This window comes from Hippopotamus amphibius, chromosome 13 (genome assembly GCF_030028045.1).
Source record: "Hippopotamus amphibius kiboko isolate mHipAmp2 chromosome 13, mHipAmp2.hap2, whole genome shotgun sequence".
NCBI lineage: Eukaryota > Metazoa > Chordata > Mammalia > Artiodactyla > Hippopotamidae > Hippopotamus > Hippopotamus amphibius.
Genome location: NC_080198.1, coordinates 80,074,555 through 80,096,360, shown reverse-complemented (window position 1 = coordinate 80,096,360; position 21,806 = coordinate 80,074,555). Strand labels below are relative to the sequence as shown.

The window sequence follows — 21,806 nt, the reverse complement described above, 5'->3', positions numbered from 1 at the left end:
TGGCATAAACAAGCTTTTGGCCTAGTAACCTCATTCATAATATCCCAAATTTAAAGGAATTACATGTTAACTGATGTTTTTCTGAGATAATTTTCTAATAGTCCAAGCTCAATTAATACTTAATTTTCAAGGCCAGTGACCTAATGATAAATTCAGGTTTTGAACAAGGCACCACACCACCTAACAAAGACTAATTTGATTTTTTCAAGTGTGCAGAGCATAAGGAATTCATAATAGCTTAGTGATCACTGTACATTTGTATGTTAATGTTACCAGGTAATCATCTTGAAAGACTGGAAATGATTAACATGTTGGAGCATAAACCAGAGAAAATGTTCAACACTTGATAGAGACAGGAACATTTAGGACAATGCAAAAACATCTGCCCAGGAAATTGTTTTCCAAACACTGAAAATTATAAGCAATTATCAAGAATTTTACCTGACTATACTCATAACTCTGACTTAGTGACAGCTTAACTGGTATTAAGCTTCATTTTTCAGCACTAGGATTTTGGGATAATCACTGTGTGTCTGTAATTTATATTGCTTCTTCTTCCTTTTCTGTACGTGTAGAAAATATTTCAGCAATATATTTTTAAGAGGGTAATTAGGTTGGAGTATAAGATTGATCTTATTTTTTTAAACTGGTGAAAAGAAATTTCATGTGACTGTGCATACTTAAAAGTTTGAGAACATAAATTTGCTCATTTTTAATTTTATTCCTTTATAAAATCATACCAAGCCAATCACTTATCAGTATCCAATGTGTATACTTTCAATTACACATGTGTTAATAGTAAAATATAAGACTAATACAAAAGAAAGAAAAATAGAGTGAAGAATCATATGGCAAAGTATAGACTTTGTACCAGACAAACTAATATTCAAATCTTAGCTTCATCACCCACCCTATAATATCTCTTAATCTCAGTCTTAGTTCCATCTGTGAAATGGAAATTATTTCTGCTAGAAGGGACAATGAGATAGTGTACATAAAGTGTTTAATAATGTGGTCAGCACATGGTAACCACAAGGTGGTCAGGATGGCCTTGAACTCCTCCTGACATTCAAAACCAATTTTTACAAAGATCCAAGCAGTTTGGTCCCAAACTGAGGCGAACACTTCAATGTTTATTCACATGCTTTGTTTTCGCTTTTAAGAATCAAAGTTGCCCAAATTAAATCTTCCTGCTAATGTTACTATATATGCCTAAAAGAAAAAAAAGGGGGGCGGGGGGCTTTTAAAATCAGGATAAGAGAGAAGAGACTGAAAATCATCAAATTAGTCCTCTTAGCTCCAAATGAAACGAAATGAATAAAACTGTTGGTTTCTAACAGGGAATAAACCAAAACCCAAGTATATCGCTCTGCCCTCCCTACCCCAGCCTCCACCCCGCACACCAACAACAAATGAGAAACACAGGGCTAAAGCCCAAGGTGGTGTGTTCTGCTCAAGAGCTGGGCCTGACCCCAGGCCCCACAGCCGGCTGCCTCTGTCCAGTGGGAGGCAGCGCCAGGGATGCTTTCGGCTGTAGTAGGATTTTGCATGGCTGGTGGTGGGTAGGGGTGGGATTTTCCGAATCTTCTTTTCAGAGGCTCCTCTGTTTAGCTCCTCACCAGCCATCTTCCCAGCACCTCTCTCCCTTGGGCAGGGGCTCCATCAAGAGTGGCCCCTACTCAGTTGCAGGCTGTAACTTGTCCTTCTCTTCTCAGTTCTCTGTCCCACTCTCGTCGTCCTCGATCTCTCCTTCCTCCCCACTGAACTTGTCATGGGCCCATTTGGGGCTGGTGCTGGATTTCCGAAACATGGACCTGCCCCGACCCCGAGGAAAGGCTCCTCGGCCCCAGCCCCGACTCACCCACTTCTCACTATACCTTCGCCTTCACGGTCATCATGCAAGTAATACTTCTTGCTTTTGGGCGTGTACTCGGGGTCCCATTCCTCCTCCCGGTTTCTCTTTTGGAAATCGTTGCTGCTTCTGTTGTTGTTACCAGAGTAGTTGCCTCTGCCCCAGCCTCTCCCTCTGGCTCGAAATTGAAAGGTCCCTCAAGCACTGCCTCCTCTCTCACTTGGACCCACGAAGTCTTTGGTCCCCAGTCTTAATTTGTCAAAGCCCGTGGTACCCTCCTCTTTCTCTTCTGTCTCTTCAGTGTATTCTTGCGCTTTGTAGGAGTGGGATGACTAGGAGGAAGAGGATGATGACCTGGACCGGTCTCGTGCTCTCTGGTGCTTCTTCTGCTTCTTTGATCCTTTATGAGTTATCCCTGTTTTCTCAGCTGATCTTTCCCTCGAATGGCTTGAGTCTCGGGAATCCACCGATTCTCTTGATTCACCTCGTTTAAGATCTCTCTTTATATTTTCCACGACGTTCAATATCAAGGCGGAGATCAACAGGATCATCTTTGTATTTTCCCTCAGCCTTGTGGCCAGGTTCCCGGGGACTTTTCATTTCGTCATGAGCCAAACCATGTTTTCTGAATGTACTGGGGGAAATGTCTATTCCCCTGTGAATCTCCGGGCTTTTCTGGCTTTTAGCTGTCTCCGGCTCGGTTCCTCTCTTTAGGTATTTAGTAACGCGTTCATACAATGTCATTCCCGAGGACCCAGAGTGATGCTCTTTAACATGGTGAACGATGGTCACTATATGCTGGGCAAACAATTCTGAGGGGCTCCGCTGAGACTGAGCCGACTGTATGAGCTGGAAAATGGATCGAAATTCCTGTTCCTTTTTGTTGCTATGAACTAGATCGAGACAAAGCTTTCGTTCCTGAGCCAATAAGCCACTGGGTCTTGCAAGGTCCTCCTCAAAAGAGTCCATCCGGACATTGACCTGGGCTTCTCGAGTAATGGAAAAGGAAGACTTCCCCGTGGAAAAGTCTCCTTTGGTTCCTAGCTTCTCGCAGCTCTCAGAGGTCTTTCTCGGGGGAGGTGATGAGCTTTTCTCCTGGGCTGCTTTGTAAGCAGTCACCCGGAAATTTTTTTCAGGCACAAATCCCCTGTGCCCACTTTTGGTTCTCTTGGGTCCTCCCCGATCCTCCTCTTTGGATCTCTCTGAGAAAGACTCCTCCTCCAACTCCTCCGTTTTTCTTTGCTTTTCCTTCCCTGGAGGTGCGTACGCCAGGCCCTTCCATTTGCCTGACTTCTCCTCCTCCTGGCTTTTGTTTGCTCTTGCTATGGCTTTCCACATGAATTTAGGTTCACCATCAAACTCAGATTGCTTCCTTCCCTTAGCCTTGTCTTTATCTTGACCATCCATCTCCTCCTTGTGGACCATCTTCTTCTCAGTCATCTCGGAGCTCACACCTTTTGGGAGACTGGCTACCCCGAAAAGGCTTCTCAGTATCAGTTTTGGGAGCAAGTGGATCAGATTTCATTTTTGCATCACCCAAGCCCGCATCAGAGAAGCTCCCTTTCTCTTTCATTTTCTCTTTATCAATATTTGTTTGTTTCTGTTCCTTATCTTTTCCATTTTCCGTCTTCTGCTCATCTGGATACCTCTTTGTATAGGCTGCTCTTTCTGAGATGAGCCATACGTGGAGCCAGTGGCTGGTGGACTCTTACCCACGGGGCTCTTTTTGGATGGATTCAAGGATCCTGAGCCATGGTCAAACTGACTTTGGTGTGTCCCAGCCTGGTACCCAGCACCACTCTGCAGAGTTGAGCCCATCTGGGATGTGCTGGCAAGCGGAGGGCTAGGTTTTGGCACAGGGCTAGGACGAGGTGACCGCCTCCTCACCACCGCAGACTGGAGGGGGCTTTCGAGGGCAGGGCTTCGCTCTCGAGGACTCAGCTCAGACACCGCTGAGGCCCGTGATGCAGAACTAGCACTGTATGTGGTGGCATCTGGCCATGGCTTTAAGCTGTCAGATGATTTTGTGTCTTGAGAGGTGCCTCAAGAGAAGGGCTGCTCCTTGGCCTCATCTCGCTGATTATCCCCGGCAGCCTGAGACGGCCGACTATGCTTGGAAGAAGACTTTTTCTCCTTTGCAGACTTGCGCTTAGAAGATTCATTTCGGCTGTGGTTGGAGGAAGAACGAGAGGACGAGGAACGCCTTGACCTGTCAGAGGAAGACTTCTCGGAGTTTCTAGAATGCCTCCTGGACCTTGGTGAAGGGGACCTTCTCTTTGGGGACCAGGATCGGGAACGGCCCCGACGAGAACTATATGCTTGCAGGTTATTCTGCCAATTTGGGCGATAGTTTCATAGCCTCCTCGGTTATACTGGCCCCATGGATAAAAGCCTCTGTTGCACCCACGGAAATAATAGGGCCTTCTAATAGCCTCTGTTGTGACCTCGGAAATCCCGATTCTGATATACTCTTGGGTGATTTCTCCCTCTGTTATGAGCTGGAGAATATGATCTGGAACGAAACCTAGAACTGAGCCTGCGCTTCCTTGAACGAGAGACAGACCGACTTCGGGACCGAGACTTCGAAAACGAACAAGAACGAGATCTTGATGCAGATCTTGATCGAGAAGAGAGAGATCCAGACTTACAATTGTTTGTTTTTGACATCTCTGAAGAGAAGGTCACTTTTCAATTACACCTTATTTGAACAATGATTCGACTTGCATCAGATCCCAAACAGGTACCACCTCAAAGAATACTGGCAGTGCCGCTGGCTTATCCAACTTACAAAGTCAGGATACAGCTCTGGGCCCACCTGATGGATCGCAGCTGCAGCCTCGCCCCCGCCGGACAGCGCCCACAATGTATTTTTGACATGAAGCTACACTCCTTCCTCCAATCTGCATTAGAGGGAAATGGTATCCAGACAGCAAACAGCAGCATATGCACTTTAATCAAAATGCTGGAGTACTGGTGACAGAGTCCTGAAGGCTATAGAAAAGGATTTGATGCCTAATAAATTTTGAAATTTAAGTATCAGGAAAAGATAAACCCTAACAAAAATAGGTAACACTGCTGCTTAGTATTTTATATTCTTCAGGCTTTAATCTCTAAGCATAACTCCATACTCTTAATTTTAATTTAATATTAGAGAAATATGTTAAATCTCCAAGTAAAATGATAAAAATGACACAAAATCAGATACACCATATCTATGAAGCTATTTCATTAACCTACAGTTTCCTGGGAGTCTCTTCTTCATTTGTCTGATACACCCCTGAAACTATTGTCTTTATATTATATTTCAGGTTTGACACAAGAGCAAATAACATGCAAATTTCAAAATTTAAAACTATACCTAAGGATCTGTCATTTATTACAGAATTATGTTGATTACAAATGCTATTTCCAACGTCAAGCAACAGTAAGTGAAAACATTTTTTGAACAGCAGTATAGTTTTGCAGTTTCTGTTAATAAGAAAATAATTTGTATAAAGAGTTTAAACAACTGAATAATACACCACCATCATTATCATCATGATAATAATTAACAGTATCATTTCTAATAACATAGTGATATGTATGCTATTAGGAAAAATCTATTTTATTGATAGGTATATTAATATATTGAATGCCTGCAAAATACTGAAACATATTTTAAATCTAAATCTCAGATACAGTACAAATTAAATGACTGAATGACAACTTAAAATATTTAATTACCTCTCTGGCAATCTTTGTGTTATAACCACTTAGAAGAATTAGGTGTGACAAGTATAACTCTGATTCTTTTTTCTTATGCCCATTTATTTAATTTTTTACCAACTTTGAGAAATGTAGTTGGTTGAAAGTGACAGTTGAGGAAGAATGAGATATTTGCCATCCAACCTGTACTCAATGTACTGGTTGTCCTCTTCTAGAATACTAGAAGCTAAATATATATAAATACATAAATAACTATACATTTGAATCCTATTAGCTTTAGGGATCACAAAAGAGTCAACTATAAAGTCACTTTCATTGAGTTGCACTTTATGGAAAGAAACTTCACATACTTTTTGTTTAAAAAACAGGAAGGTGATAAAAAGAAAATGGGAATACTATTATTAACAGACAATGATAATTATACTGCTGTCATAAGGTATTTTCGAAAGATAAAATGATATATTTCTGACCTTTTTCATATATCCTTTATAGTTCAAGTTTAATATCCTATTTTGTCAACATTAGGAAAATTAGGTGTATTTAGGAAATAATATGGCCTGAATGTTAATGTTCTTTTTTCATCAAAATTATATATTTCATAGAATACACCTGAAGTTTATCTTACTATATACTTGCATTATTAGTTGACAGAAGATATGCTTTCATTCTAGTGAATGAAAATTATTTCCACTGCCAACTAGAAATGAGACCATGGTAGTAAATATACTTTACTTTTTCATGCTTTTCCTTTGAACTAGTCTCATAATAATCTAAACAGCAGCATTTGTCTCTGAAGCCTGTATATTCTGCTCACAGCAAAATATTTCTTCAGAATTTTCAGGATCTTCATACTGAAAAATAAACCCTGAGGCATTCCTGGAGTTGACAAAATAACTCATAGTCAAGGGCAATTATATAAATTATCTGATTTGAAGAGATACTATCCTGAACATATTACCTTATGAAGAGACTCCTGATCCTTTCTACAGGTCTTGATAGATTTTGGTAGGAAAACAGTGGGAAGCAGAAAGGCAGTTCCCTAGTGGAATATCTATTGAAAAAGACTGAATAGAAAAAAATATTTAGAAAGTAAACCTATTTGGGAACTTTGGAAAGAAGCAGATTTAAAAGTGGCTCACCAAAGACAGTTAACAATTTACAGCCTGCAAGTAGACAGGAATGCTGGTTTTTATTTTGCTGCATGAGGAAAGAAGCCAGTGTGCTGTGTGCAGACTATTAAATACCTGCATTTCTGTATAAAGATTTCTTGTGTTAATAAAGAAATGCTGTTTGTAGAATGCCTTGTAGAATACAGAGAAAAGAGACAGAAATTCCACTCCATTTTGGTTGCTAGGAGCCAGATGATCAATATACGAGCCAAAATAATGACCATGGAAATGAACTGGAATGGGTATACATGACGAATACTTGAGGACTGATTGTGTGCTTACATGTCATGTAATCTAATTTAAAGATATGGTCTTCTTTATTTGCCTAGTCTCAATCTCTCTTTCTCTCTCTCCTCTCTCTCTCTGTCTCTCTCTCTTTTTTTTTTCAAGCTCTAGTCCAAGTAATTATTTTGTTTTTGTTTCTCAAAGATCAACTCACTGTATTCCTTACCCTCTCAGACGTGTTATTCCAGTTTAATGCAATTTTTCACATTTTACTTATTCTTTCCTTCCATCTTTCAAAAACATGTTATAGATGTAAATCGATGAATGAGCAACTAAGTGTATAGCCCCACTGCTCCCTGTAGGTATGTTGCCTTAATTTGATTGCTTTTATCAATGTCAACATTTTATCTTTGATAATCACAGTCTTTCTTGAGTTTGGCTATAGGATGATGTCTTTTTTTTTTTTTCCCTTTAGAACTTAGAAGAATTATCTTTTCCAAAGCCTAATTCTATTCAGTATTTCTTTCTCTGGCAATTATGATTTATGAAGTAAGTTAAATCCAGATTGGCATTTTCTCTGATTCTTTTCTCAGACAATGCTCACTGTCTTGGCAATCTTATCCAGCCCTATGGTATCAAACCCCCTCTACAAGTAAATGGCTCCCAAATTTATACCTCTATATTATATACATACTGATTTACTTCTCCACTTGAATGTCAAATAAAGATAGCTTAAATTACAACATATTCAAAACTAAATGCCTGATCTTCCTCAAAACCTATGCCACATGTAGTATTCCCTGTCTCAATTGATTTCAAGTCCATCTTGCATTTGCTCAAAACAAAAACTTTGGAATCATCCTAAATCACCCTTGATTCATCCCCTCTTCCAGCTTTTACCCAATGTGGCAGCAATTCCCATGGATTGTACTTTATCAATATATCTAAAATATAAACACTTGTCATCAATTCTATAGCTACTATGTTTGAATAAGCCACAATTGTAATTGACCTAATTCAACATAGTAATCTCTCTCTCTCTCCCTTTGTTTCTGTGATGCCTCCTTCTCTGATTCTGATTATTCAGGCTCTCTCTTATAATACATTAATACACTGGACTTATTAGGATAATATATGATAATATTCCCATCCCAAGGTCCTTAACCATGAAGCTAAAATGTTCACATTTTCTTGTGATTAGGATGTGGACATCTTTGGGGGAAGGGCATGATTCTTTCTATCAGAATCACCTAGATTTGTTTTTAGGCCAATGCTTGAAAATGAATCAGAAAGAGAATAGCTATGTTGGGGTGGAAAGAGAATCCTGCAGGGATCTCTTACATTTCTGCATGTCTTATAAAGCAAGGCACTGACCACCCTTTCTTCTGGATTATATTTTGAAGAATGTTTATATAGGAAACAGCTGACACCTTGATTTTGAAACTTCTGGACCTTAAAACTAATAATATTTTTGTGTTGTTTAAAGTTGTTATATTAGTGATAATTTGTTATAGTACCAATAGGAAGCTAATGCAATAATATTCAGAAAGCAGGTAACACTGTCCATCAGATTTTGAGAACTCCCTCTCTCTTTGCCCCCTATATGCAGAATACCTAACTAAATATGGCTCATAAACATCTACACACACTACAAACTGCACATTTTCCAACCTCATCACCTAAAGCAAGCTCAGTAGATGCATATTTATTTTAGTCATGTCACGGGCCAATGTGGGTTAAGGACCAAGGTCTCTGCTCCACACATTCATGCAAAGATACACCTTGTCTATCTAGTGATTTTCAAATGTATTATATCTAGCCTTACAAATGGAAACTTCTGAAGATTGTTCATGGAATATTTTATGTAAGGTTTGGAAGTTATATATAAAGTTTCTGTTCACATTGTATTACCCATAATAGTGTCACATGATCCCACCTATCTGCTAGTTTCTTAGAAAATATAGTTTAGAACTACTACTAGATAAAAAAGGAAGAACATGGGACTTCCTACATGGTGCAGTGGTTAAGAATCCGTCTGCCAATGCAGGGGACACGGGTTCGATCCCTGTTCCAGGAAGATCCCACATGCCACGGAGTAACTAAGCCCATGAGCCACAACCATTGAGCCTGTGTACCACAACTACTGAAGCCCGCGCGCCTAGAGCCTGTGCTCCACAACAAGAGAAGCCACTGCAATGAGAAGCCCACACACCACAATGAAGAGCAGCCCCCACTTGCTGCAACTAGAGAAAGCCCGTGTGCAGCAACGAAGACCCAATACAGCCAACAAATAAACAATAAATAAATTTTTTAAAAAAAGGAAGAATATGGGTATTGCTGAATGTTAGCACTCTTTTGCCTACAGCTGAGCATTTTGCTAAGTAATTCATATATAGTATCTTCTTTAAATCAAACCACAAACATTTGAAGCAAGGTATGACTTGTACTTCTATTTTACAATGGAGTACTCTCTGAGGAATACATAACTTATTCTAAGAAAAATAAGTAAAATTTCCAAATAGCTGATCCAATAGAGTGCCAAGGTTGCAATCCAGACAGTATAACATCAGAGTTGCAAAGACTTAGTTTAGAAAGACTTTCTTTCGTGTTTTAAAAGTTAATAGTTATTGTAAATAGAGTCTACTCTATACCCCATATATTCTATTGTTAACAGTATAGTGCAAATAATACACACTCTACTACCACCCTAAATTCATCTGGGTCCTTTAGTGATTCTGTACGCCTGCTTTGCTGTTCTACATATTTGGTCTGTTGTGAGTTGGTGATACAGTATGTCCCAGAGGACTTTTTCCCTCACCTGCTTTTTCAACTGATAACACCAGGATCCCAATAGATATCATCAATATAGTTTCATCACCCTTTGTGAGTTACTCCTGAACTCAGTAACTGGTTACTTTTACTAGCAGAGAAATTTCCAAGCCTTCATTGAAGAGTATGAGTCCAAGTTTATTTATTTTTCTTTATGCAATTTAGTAACATAGGAGGAGAGTTCCATCATTTGTGTGATAAACAGAAACGTATGTTTTTTCCAAGACAAAAATCAACCAACTAAAACCAAAAAATAAATGAAAGCAAAAAAACATAAACTAAATAAATAATCAAACAGTTAAACTATCTTATAAAAATTTCAAACTCATTAGAGCAGAATGAATTATAACTATATTATGTAATAGAGATTATTATAATTTAGGTGAAGGGAATTTATACTATCTCTTAAAAATTTGAGGGGCCACAAATTTGGCGGACTCTTAAAGGGCACACTTTTATCAGGATGTTCTGTCCTCGTGCCCCAGTTGGGGTTTTGTAACTTTCCTATATGGCCTCACAATACCAAAGAATCCCCCTATCTTAGCATTTACCACACTGGATTATAATTTTGTTTACTTCTTTGTATATTACAATTATTTGGTAAACTTCAAAAGGACAGGGGCCACGGGTCTGCTGTTCATTTCAATATCTCCAGTGTACTAACAACTGACAGATTTACATGCCCAATAAATATTTCTTGTTTAAGTGAATAAATGAAGGATTCACCTAAATATCCCTGAACTCCACCCAAAAAATTTACATTAAATTTAAGGAAACAATTTTTAAAAGATGATGTCTTTTTTCTTAAATACAGTGCAAATCATTAGACTGTCATGTTTATTTAGTGCTTAATATGCATAAGGGTGTTCTGTTGGAAGGTTATGGACAATGAAATACATGTAACTTGACAAAGAAAATATAGTTATACTGGAAAACAAGGAAGGAATCCAGAATCAGCCACACCAGGGATTACAATTGTTCTTTTGGTAACTTAAAAAAACATTCAACTCGTGAGTTGAAATCTGTCCCTTGACTTTGTGTTCTAAGTTTATTTTTATTGTAGAATATGGGTTGTATTTATTTAGTTTGCCAGATTGTACTTCACTGTTCTGAAGTACAGGCCACTTTTTCCTTGGAAAGTGTCCTAAACTTATTGACATACTCCATGACCTGTCCAGACTTCAGTTTTGACAGATGATAACTCCCCAACTCTACTTAATTGATTTATACGTGTGGATCATGAAGTAACTTAAGTATTCTGATGTCCTCTTTTCACTGCAGATCTTCCTCCATCCTTCTCAAATAAACTTATCCTCCCATTTTAAAGAATGCTTAAGTCCTTATAGAAAGTTAAAAAAACAAAAAAGTTGAAAGATCAGTCTCATTTAATTTATAATCCAGATGGGAGATGATAAAAATACCATGGAGGTATAATGTATAATCATAATATATACCTGTTTTGTTAAATATTAATTGAAGCTTGTGATCAGAGACATGAAAGGAAAGGAAACTTTGAGTGAGTTGACTCTTGAGGAAAAAAGGAATGATTCTAAATGTAGAATAAGAAATAGCAGTTCAAAGGAATCAACGGCAATAATGAAACTATCCAGAAAAGAATGTTTTCCAAATTTTAGTACCAATACTCATTATATATGCCAAGTACTTATAACTATCATAATTGGTAAAAGAAAGACTTTACCTCTTCCCAACCCCTCAAGGAAAGGAGAAGAATCATTTGGATCCAGTTAGTTCTCCACCCATGTTTAAAAGACACCATGTATATCTAAGCTGCCAAATAATTTTCACTCAGTAATGTAGTTTGAGTGTCATTTTGGATGAACATCATGGAATTGTTGCACCTGCCTTGCCTGTTAGAAAATCTGAGAGATAAGAGGAATATATGTGTGTGCAAGTCAGTTATCTAGGAGAAACCTCTTTGAATACTTTTTATTCATACCATGCAGAGCAAAGTTAACTTCTTACTTTCACGAAACATTTGTTTTTGTAGATCTATTCTAGGTATAATTGGAATCATACCTTTTCCAACATCACACTTTAGGTTGTAGAATAATTCCCGCAACACTTGCAAATACATAAGAAGCAATTTAAAATATTTTTAAAAATTGAAGAATAGCAAATATGAATTGTAAATATTATTCTTTTGTTTTTAACACATATCTTCCCATTACTTCATTCTTAAAAGCAATTAAACCTGTTAGTGCAAGGCACTGGATTTGAAGGAGTACTGGAAAGTTCATCCCTAAATCATCTCACTTTAGTAAAGTTGTCAAACTCAATTTTCATAGGTCAGAGTGTTGCTTCAGTTAAAAAAGATCTAGTGAGAGATTTGTATGTTCATGACATGCATTTCATAAATCATAATGTTCTTCATTAAGAGGTTTTACCCATTGAATCAAGACTTTTGAGAATAAATGGAAATATTTAAACTTGCTCAAAGCTTTGCTACCTTTTTTCAGATCAAGTGAGTGTTAGAGGTTAAAACTAGTTCCAGGCTTGACTTGATTCTATAAAATTAATTCTTCCCAGTGGATATTTTATTATATACATCGCATTTCAAAGTGTGAAAATAAAATGTTTGTATGGTACTAAGACAGTTTTTCAGTGTACTCTGTCATCAGTATCACAGTCATCATCTTTGTATTATTAAGGGTGTTTCTTCTTACTTTTGGAATAATCACAAATTCTTCTAGAAGCTTGCCCTGCAAGAATTTGCTACGGTGATAATCAACTTTAGATTGGATGCATACAGTTAACTTCTCCCATTTGCACACCTCTTGTTTATATTTAAAAATCTTCTGAAAGTGACTCTAATGTGTTTTTGGCAGAGACATCTATAGCTAGCATCTGGACAATATGGAAACCAGGGCAAGCCTGTGTGTGGGGCTAAAGTGATATAAGTGCAGTCAAGGTAAATACACTCTATGAGTATGAGTATATATGACTTAATGTGCACTTAGTCATAGTCAATTCACTAAAGTGTCTTTCTTTCTTTCTTTCTTTCTTTCTTTTTGATGGGGACCATTTTTTTTAAAGTCTTCATTGAATTTGTTACAATAATGTTTCTATTTCATGTTTTGGGGTTTTTTTTGGCCACAAAGCATGTGGGATCTTAGCTCCCCAACAACGGATTGAACCCGCACCCCCTGCATTGGAAGGGAAAGTCTTAACCACTGGGCTGCCAGGGAAGTACCTCACTAAAGTTCTTTTTTTTCTACAATCTTAAATTTTGTTTTATATATATATACACACACATATATATTTTAAGCTCTTTATTGGAGTATAATTGCTTTACACTGTTGTGCCAGTTTCTGCCCTCACTAAAGTTCTTGAGCTTCAGTTTCCCTATGTGTAAAAAGGAAATTAAATAAATAAATAAATAAATATTTGAGTTTCAAGTGAGATAATGAAAACAAAAATGTTATGCTATGTTATAAACTTTTTTGAATGTATATGAGGATATCAAAAGTGATCAACTGACCACCCATTAAGTCAAATAAATGTGCTACATCTAATATGCTGACTTTGAAAGCAGAGAGAAAAATTTAAATAGGAACAGCTCAATATGAGACAGACCTTAGAGACAACCTAACAAACCCTTATTTTACGAGTAAGGAAAATGAGATCACAACAGGTAAGATATTTGCCTGAGGTCACAGAACACTGGGCAGGGGCATAACTGCATTTAAAAGCCCTTGATCAGAGCCTGAGACATGATATTCCAGTTTAGAATCATAAATAACTTGCTAGCAAAAAAAAAAAAAGAAAAGAAAAAGAAAAGCTACATAATTTGTTCAATGTTACAATTAACATATTACATTTTTCACTTTTTTTACTTCACTTGCTTGATATAAATTTTCCTTCTGTGCTGATAACTGTTTATGTGATCTTTTTTGTGAATTTAGCCATTTGAAGCCTGCATTTTTACCATTTCTGTGTTTCTAAGTTCTTCTTATAGTCTAAAATCAATGTTTTAGTAATAATGATGTCTAAACTTCCTCCTCTTTGATCAGGAGATGTATAAAAGAAATGGAATCTGATTGTTGTAATTTAGTAATGGAGCAAGTGAAAATTTAGTCAGGAAATGCATAATGAACTGACAATATACAGAAACAAAACCTGAACACATTGATGGTCTGCTAAGACATTATTCTTCTAAGCTTCCCCTCCCCATTGTAGAATATATCCTAGTCTTTTATTTTTGGCAGCAAAAGCACATTCAAGAAGAAATAAGACATTGTTTTGAAGTGCAAGCAATGTATTTTACAGTGTATTTGATGAGCTCATTTTAAATTTTTAACAAAAATTGTCTTCGAATAATACTGTAACTTTATATCTTTTTTTATTCATTTATTGGATATCTGTTATGTGCTTTGGACCATACAAGGGCTGAAGACAAAGTGAGGATGAGCTAGAGGTGGCTCCAGCTTTCAAAGAGCAAGCAGTCTTACAGACAAATCAGGATGTGAATTATAAGCCACGTTCATGGATTTTGACTCTGTCCCCAGAACCATAGGAAGGGGCTGAAGTGTTCTTCCTCTTCCAGGACTCCGGGTAAGTTTCTCCACCTCTCTTTTATGACTGATTCTTCACTGCCTAAGCCTAAAATGCATCTGCCCTTCTCTATGCTAACATGAGCATAGACTAGATATCAAAAAATATTGAAATGTGTCTGGAAAACTTGGGGAGAGATACTAAGTTGTGCTTGTTGCTTGCTATAAAAGAATCATGGAAAATAAGAAGCCTTTTTTTTTTTTTCCCTTGGTTTTAATTTCCCTCCTCCAGCTATACTGTCTATCTACCATCACTCCAAAAAAGGCAAATGGGGGTCTAATTTAGTCAGAGCTTTAGGTTTTGAAGTCTTAGAGTTTCCTTTGTTCCAAGAGAAGATTTTGACATAAATTTTTTAAATTAATGAAATTAATTTTTGCTCTAATATCTTGAGTCAGTTACACAAACACAAATTCCAACTGGAATTAGTAAGTAAAACAAATGAGTAAACTTGGTCATATTTAAGAAATGAATAAGCAGCTTAAATAATTAACTGTAAAATATATTTGGTGGAATACTTGGAGATTTTGAATACAGACTCAGTATTAGATATTAATGAATTATTGCTAAATTTTAGATGTAATAATGGAATTGTAGCTAGATAGAAAAAATTCTTTTTGTTTTTTTTAGAAATGCACACTGAAACATTTAGAGATGAATATCGTGATATCTGCATTTTACTTCAAAACGTTTTGCCAACAAACGGTAAGTATAAAAAAGAAAGGAGTAAAGGATGTTAGGTACTGTGATTAACTGAAGAGAAGTCTTATAAGTTAGGAAGTCATTATTCAGTATTCTTCACATGAAGAAATGTAGACCCAGTGTTGCCCAGATGTTCAGTTTTTTGGGAGAAGCTATAAATCCTGAAACGACCTGCATTTTAAACGTTGGCACTTAATTACTCAATCTTTAAACATTCCTTATTCCAAACAAAACACTTTTAAGGCCCTTAAGAGATTTGGGGGGAATCTCTAGCCTCAGCTCATACACAAATATGGGAGAAATGGGTTCTGGGATTTGGAAAGTGAAGGGGCAGAAGCAACCGTCCAAGGGGAGGTGTTGAATGAAACCCTCTAAATTGGGAAGCAGGCTTGAAATGTTCAAACAGTACATGCTCAAGACATGACCCCATAGAGAGATATGTTTCAGAAAAATGTTAATTTCAAGCCTCCTTTTCTCAAGAATCCTTGTGGGTAGATACAAATATCAACCTATGTCTGCCCACTTCTGGATTTTATATGACCCTTAAGACCTTTGCCTTAATTTGATAGTAGAAGTCCTCCAAAACTTCATTGAGTTTTATGCTCCTCTGGTGGGGTAGAATACAGAATGAGTTAAATTTTATTGTGGCATAAAGAAAATATGACATTTATTATAAGCACTTTGTTGTGTGATGCTTATATTTGCTACAGATATTTACAATTATTGCTTTGGCAAAATGCCAATTTGTAGAAAGTATGAGAGGTGATTAAGCCTAAGGGTAGTGAGATCAATATATGGATCACTGAAGTAGTCCAGCCTGGAGGAGGTGATGGCCTGAACTAGGAATATACAATGGGGATGCTGTTAAGAGGGACAGGTAAATGCAATCTTTAAAGAGCACCACTAGGCTTCAAGCTAGTGAACTAGGTAACTCACAGTGTCATCCACCAAACTAGAGAAGGCTGGTGAAGAAGCAAATTTGGGTGGGGATTTTAGACATCCTAATATGAGATACATGGGACTTCCTGACTGAGATACACATGTCATTTAAATACAGATTTGAAGCTTAATAGTGAAATCTGAACTAGTGATACAGATTTGAGATCATTAATATAGTGATGATATTTAAAGCAAATTGTCATGAAAAATGTGAAGAAAAGAAAAAAAGACTTGAAAAATAGTTAATAGTAAATGCTATTATTTTAGTCTTCCCAGTTTCTATTCCTTTATTATTCCTTTATTATTCTAGCCCAAGAGTGTACACTTGACCCAAACTAGACCAATCATAATCAGTACTCCAGTCTCTTGGTTATATTTATTGGTAAAAGGAGTAGGCATGTAACCCAAATGAGGGTAATCAGAGTTAAAACTAGAGCTGAGAAAAAGATTCTTGTCTGCTATTGTGAGCTAAGAGTAAATAATCTTTGAAGCAACTCTTTGTGGACAGAGCAAGACAGAAAGGGAAGAGAAGGCAGCAAACAGAAAAGTAGAAGAGAAGAAGTAAGATGGTCCTGATGGAGTTGCATATTTTGATTCCACTTTTTTCAAAGCCAGTTTTTAATTGTCTTGATTGGCTTAAATCATCCTATCCCAATATTTTCATTTTCAAGAAGTTAAAATATGTAGAGGACTAGAGGCATGAGATCATAGCTTCAGGGGCAGAGGGTGAGTCTGGGCTTAGAAACAGGTTCTTGATCATATATGTATTTATTATGTATTTACTTTAAAAGCAGAAAAAAATAAGATGTTTAGATGCCTAGAGGGAAGATTCAGTAGTAAAGAGGGAATTGTAGTGAATCAAACTATATCTGTTAACACTCATTCTTAATTACATAACTTACAAATAAGAAATGACTTAGACTTCCAATAATAATAGTTCATCTTTAATATGCAGGGTTATTTTATCAATCATAAAAGAAAATATATTTTCCAAAAAAAAAAAAATGACTCTAAGTGTTCGAAATGAGGAATTTAAAGACTTGATAAGAGCAAATAACATGTAATTTTAAATGGTAATCTTGGCATTCAGTGCTTTTTCCTTAGATCTTAAAGTTCTTTATGTAAGCAAAGTAATATGCTACTGAAATTACAATTTAGTTTAATTGCAATTAGTAGTGTATTGCATGTTAAATCTAGAAAATGCAAATAAAAGCCACGATGAGGTATCACCTCATACTGGTCAGAATGGCCATTGTCAAAAAATCTAGAAACAATAAATGCTGGAGAGGAATGTGGAGAAAAGGGAACCCTCCTGCACTGTTGGTGGGAATGTAAATTGGTACAGCCACTATGAAAAACAGTATTGAGTTTCCTTAAAAAACTAAAAATAAGATTACCATATGCCCCAACAATCCCATTACTGGGCATATCCCCTGAGAAAGCCATAATTCAAAAAGATACATGTACCACAATGTTCACTGCAGCACTGTTTACAATAGCCAGGATGTGGAAGCAACCTAAATGCCCATCAACAGATGAATGGATAAAGAAGATGTGGCACATATATACAATGGACTATTACTCAGCCATAAAAAAGAATGAAATTGACTCATTTGTAGTGAAGTGGATGGACCTAGAGTCTGTCATCAGAGTGAAGTAAGCCGGAAAAAGAAAAACAAATACCGTATGCTAACACATATATATGGAACCTAAAAAAGAAATGGTACTAATGAACACAGTGGCAGAGGAAGAATAAAGACGCAAATGTAGAGAATAGACTTGAGGATACTTGGGGGGGGGGAGGAGAAGCTGGGATGAGGTGAGAGACTAGCACTGACATATATACACTACCAAATGTAAAATAGATACCTGGTGGGAAGCTGCTGCATAACACAGGGAAATCAACTCGATGACTGGTGATGACCTAGAGGGATGGGATAGGGAGGGTGGGAGGGAGACTCAAGAGGAAGGGGATATGGGGACACATGTATAAATATAACTGATTCACTTTGTTGTACAGCAGAAACTGGCACAACAGTGTAAAGCAATAATACTCCAATAAAAAAAAAAAGAGTAAAGAACCACAACAAAAAATAAATAATAAATTAATTAATAAATTAGTTAACCAATTTCCTCAAATTCACTTATTAAAAGTTTTGGAAGACTTATCCTATCTTAATCTTTAGATAAAAAACAAACACTAAAGTTTTATTTAGCCTGCTCCGCATGTAATCCTGACACCCCTGATTGATGTTAAATTCGCTAGAAATTTGGACACATTAGGAACAGTGTTGATGTCACAGTACTATTCTAAGGGGAACTGAGCCATGCAAATAGCCTGGGTTAGGCTGAGTGATTGGCAAAATCATCAATTTTTATTCCCAGTAAGATTACAGTAAAAAAATAAATTTACATTCCCACAAAATGGATATATGTTGGCAAATACTATTTCATATACTGACTATGAGGCCCAGGCTAAAACTATAATGGAAAAAAAAATCTCTATTTTGAAGATATTTTAGATAGCAGTAGATAACTACCCTCACTGGAAGTTTTTTGTGGAATTCTTGTAAAGCAGGTGACCAGCATAAATGGCTCTTTCTACTCTCTTAAAGTCATTTGTCCACTTCAATTTCCCAACTGGAAATTATGTTTCTAGAATATTACTAGGAGTCTTATCCCTATATTTGCTTAGTTATGTGAAGCGACTATTTTAGATTTAAAATTATATGTCAAAGAAAGTGATTCACATGGAGTTTCATTAGCAAGTAGGAGCATGATGAGACTCCATTTATTGTTATTAAATAAAATTTGTCTCGGCTTTTTTATTTCCTTTTGACCAAAGATAGATTTTACAGAAAGTAGATCTATTATATTTACTATATTTTAGTTAAGAGTCTGTAGAAAGAGAATAAAGGTAAATTGTATTTGTTACAATACTTGTTTTCTATGCACTTTCAACTGAGACATCCATTTATTAATTTAAATATGTACCTTGTGTTCTTTTAATAGTAGGTAAGTAAATGCTCAAACTTAATTTTTTAAATGTGTTATAAACCACCTTCTATTATGTTGATGGAATATACTAGATGCTACTTTTTTAATTTAAAATAAATCTAAGTACTTCTAATGTGTATATTGGCCAATTTGCAATTATGATCTTCATGATGAGATTCTTCCAGGAAATGAGAGGCACATTATAATTTAAATGGAGTTGCAGATCTGGTTGGTTTTAATTTGTGACCCAGAGGTCAATAGTTATTGGGTGTAATAACCCTCCAGTAATGGGGAAATTCAAGTTATATTTGTATAATGAGAAATCATAACTAGTTATGGTTCAGGATGATGATTTTTCTCCTTGCCATTCTGATCTGCTGCAATTCTGCCTTCATTTTATAGACCTCATACATCTAGCATTTAAGACATATCTTTATTAAGCAAAGTTATAAAGCTAGTCTTTGATTTATAATAAAGTTTATAATACCTGCTATATTCAATGCAGGGTTACTTTTATATGCTTGTGATTTTTAAATGCATGTTTTTATTATCTTTCTTATAATTCGTCTATTAGTATTTGCCCACTACTTTTTTCCTCAGGATTGTCTTTTAATCAGATTTTCCTAGTTTTATTTTTTTATTTTATGAAATTAAAATGCATATTTTCTAGATTGAAGAAAATTAAGAGCAGAGCTGTTGTATAAAACTTTTTATTGCACATCAGGACAAAAATAAAATTTATTACAGGATTAGAAAGTAGCATCTCCAACTGAAATGAGAATTACACATAGTGAAATAACATAAAATCTGATCTTTATTCATCATTACCTGAATCAGAATTTAACCTTTAATTCAGAATAATGCAAATCAAAATATAGTCAAAACTTTAAAAAGTGAATGAAAAAGATTTTACTATGTAGAAATGCATTACTCATGACAAACAACAATAATAAAGATAAGGATAATACACTTTTGAGCAATTATACTGTTACATGGTAGATAATTACTCTTGATGTGATTATCATGCAGTTCTTTAGCTAATCTTTGTTAACTACCAGGTGAGATAGATACCATAAGTGTATGCATGTAAAAATGAGAAATCTGAGATTTAAAAAGATTAACTAGGTCAAAGTCACTATGAAGTAGATTTAAATCTTTGTGGTTTCAAATCCTGTGCTCTATGAAACACTTTTCTTTGAACTGTTTTTTTGTTTTTTTGTTTTTTTTTAACCATCTATTTCAGACCTACTGAATCAGAATGTCTGGCTGTGGCACATAATAGTCTACATTTTACTGTCTGCACTTGAATTCACTTTTCCTACATATGGAAGCCTGCAGAAGATATGACGTACCAGTAAATAATTAATTATGAGTCTAATTTACTTTAAACAATGTACTAATGAACAGGATTGTAGACAGCCCAACAGCAGAGTGGAGATAAACTGCCTATTTTGGTAGAAAACTGCCTATTTTCAATGATACATAAAGTGGTGAAGCCTTTTGACAGCACTTTTGTTGAACTTTGCCGCTTCTGGTTCAGAATGAGTTCTCCATAACCTTAAAATGTGTGCTTGGGCACTTGTACTTTACTTACCCCTCTGTCAACGATCTGGGTGAGGGAATATTGGAAGGAACAATAACATGGGCTGCAAAAATCCACTCCATTCCCAGTTACATGGAATGCTCCTTCAGCGTCCTTTAAGGAGATTTGTAGGCACCACTCTTGCTTTTAAATACATCACAGAGAGGATGCAGTCATAATTAGAATTTCTTTACTATCACCACTGCTTTCCTGGGTTTTAAACAGCTATAATAGGTGAAACAAATATGTTTACTTAAGGTCTCTGATATTTAAATAAAACATTTTTTGTTCACCACTTAGTATTAAAAACAAACCCAGAAAAATGATCTATTTGGGATGGGGAAATTTAAAAGAAATTAAAATCTGGGAATATTAAAGCAGGAATTTAGATGTTGAGTGTTTGACATATGGATGAAAGAAGTATTCAGGATTTTAAATAGTTTCAGTCAAATCATTGAATTTCAGCTTATTGGAATCCTGAGAAAATATTCATATTGTAAAGTAATATTGGGTAATTTATGGTAGCTTCAATATAAGTGACTTTTCTAAGGGTGAAAATCACACTTTTAAAACACAACAAACACAAAACCAAAAAAATTGAGGTTAAAAAAATAATTTCAGTCTTGTGAGTCATAGTGAAAATAATAGGCTATTCCCTATCTACCTACCTTTACTGGCAATTGACGCTTCCCACTGACTGAAAAGGCTTCAGCCTAAGTAAATAATCCTTTCAGAAAAGACTAATTTGCTCAGCTTCTCAAGTCTTGCAGAGGAACCAGCACTAAAACAAACGAGCAAACAAACATATTTTGATATTATAAGAATAAAAGAGGTTCATTGTAGAATATGTAAAGAAAATATAAGCAAAAGGAAGAAAAATAAAAATTACCCGTAGCCTACCAAATAGATGTGAACATCATTGCTTAGTGTATGTTTATTCTCCCCTTTTCCCCTCTACGCTCCAGGACTGAAGTCATAGTGATATTTGATAAATTCTATCCTTCACTTTACAGTCTGTCTCGTATCTTGCCATGTCGTCAAATAGTCTTGTGTAACTCTTTTTAACAGCATTATTCTATTCCCCAATGGGGATTTTTTAAAAACAATAATAATAAAATAGCTTATTGTGGAACATAACAACCACAGGACGTAGGGAATAAAATATAGGCTGTGGAACAGTGGGTCAACTTCTTCCAAGCCGAATAACCTGGGCTGCGTTTCTCATCTTCTTTGTACA

General features: G+C 36.0%; 1 pseudogene; it reads right to left on the bottom strand.

Moving 5' to 3' along the window:
• Window positions 1-1,675: 1,675 nt before the first annotated feature.
• On the bottom strand, window positions 1,676-4,519 carry LOC130835066 (thyroid hormone receptor-associated protein 3-like; annotated as a pseudogene).
• Between the last annotated feature and the right edge of the window lie 17,287 nt (window positions 4,520-21,806).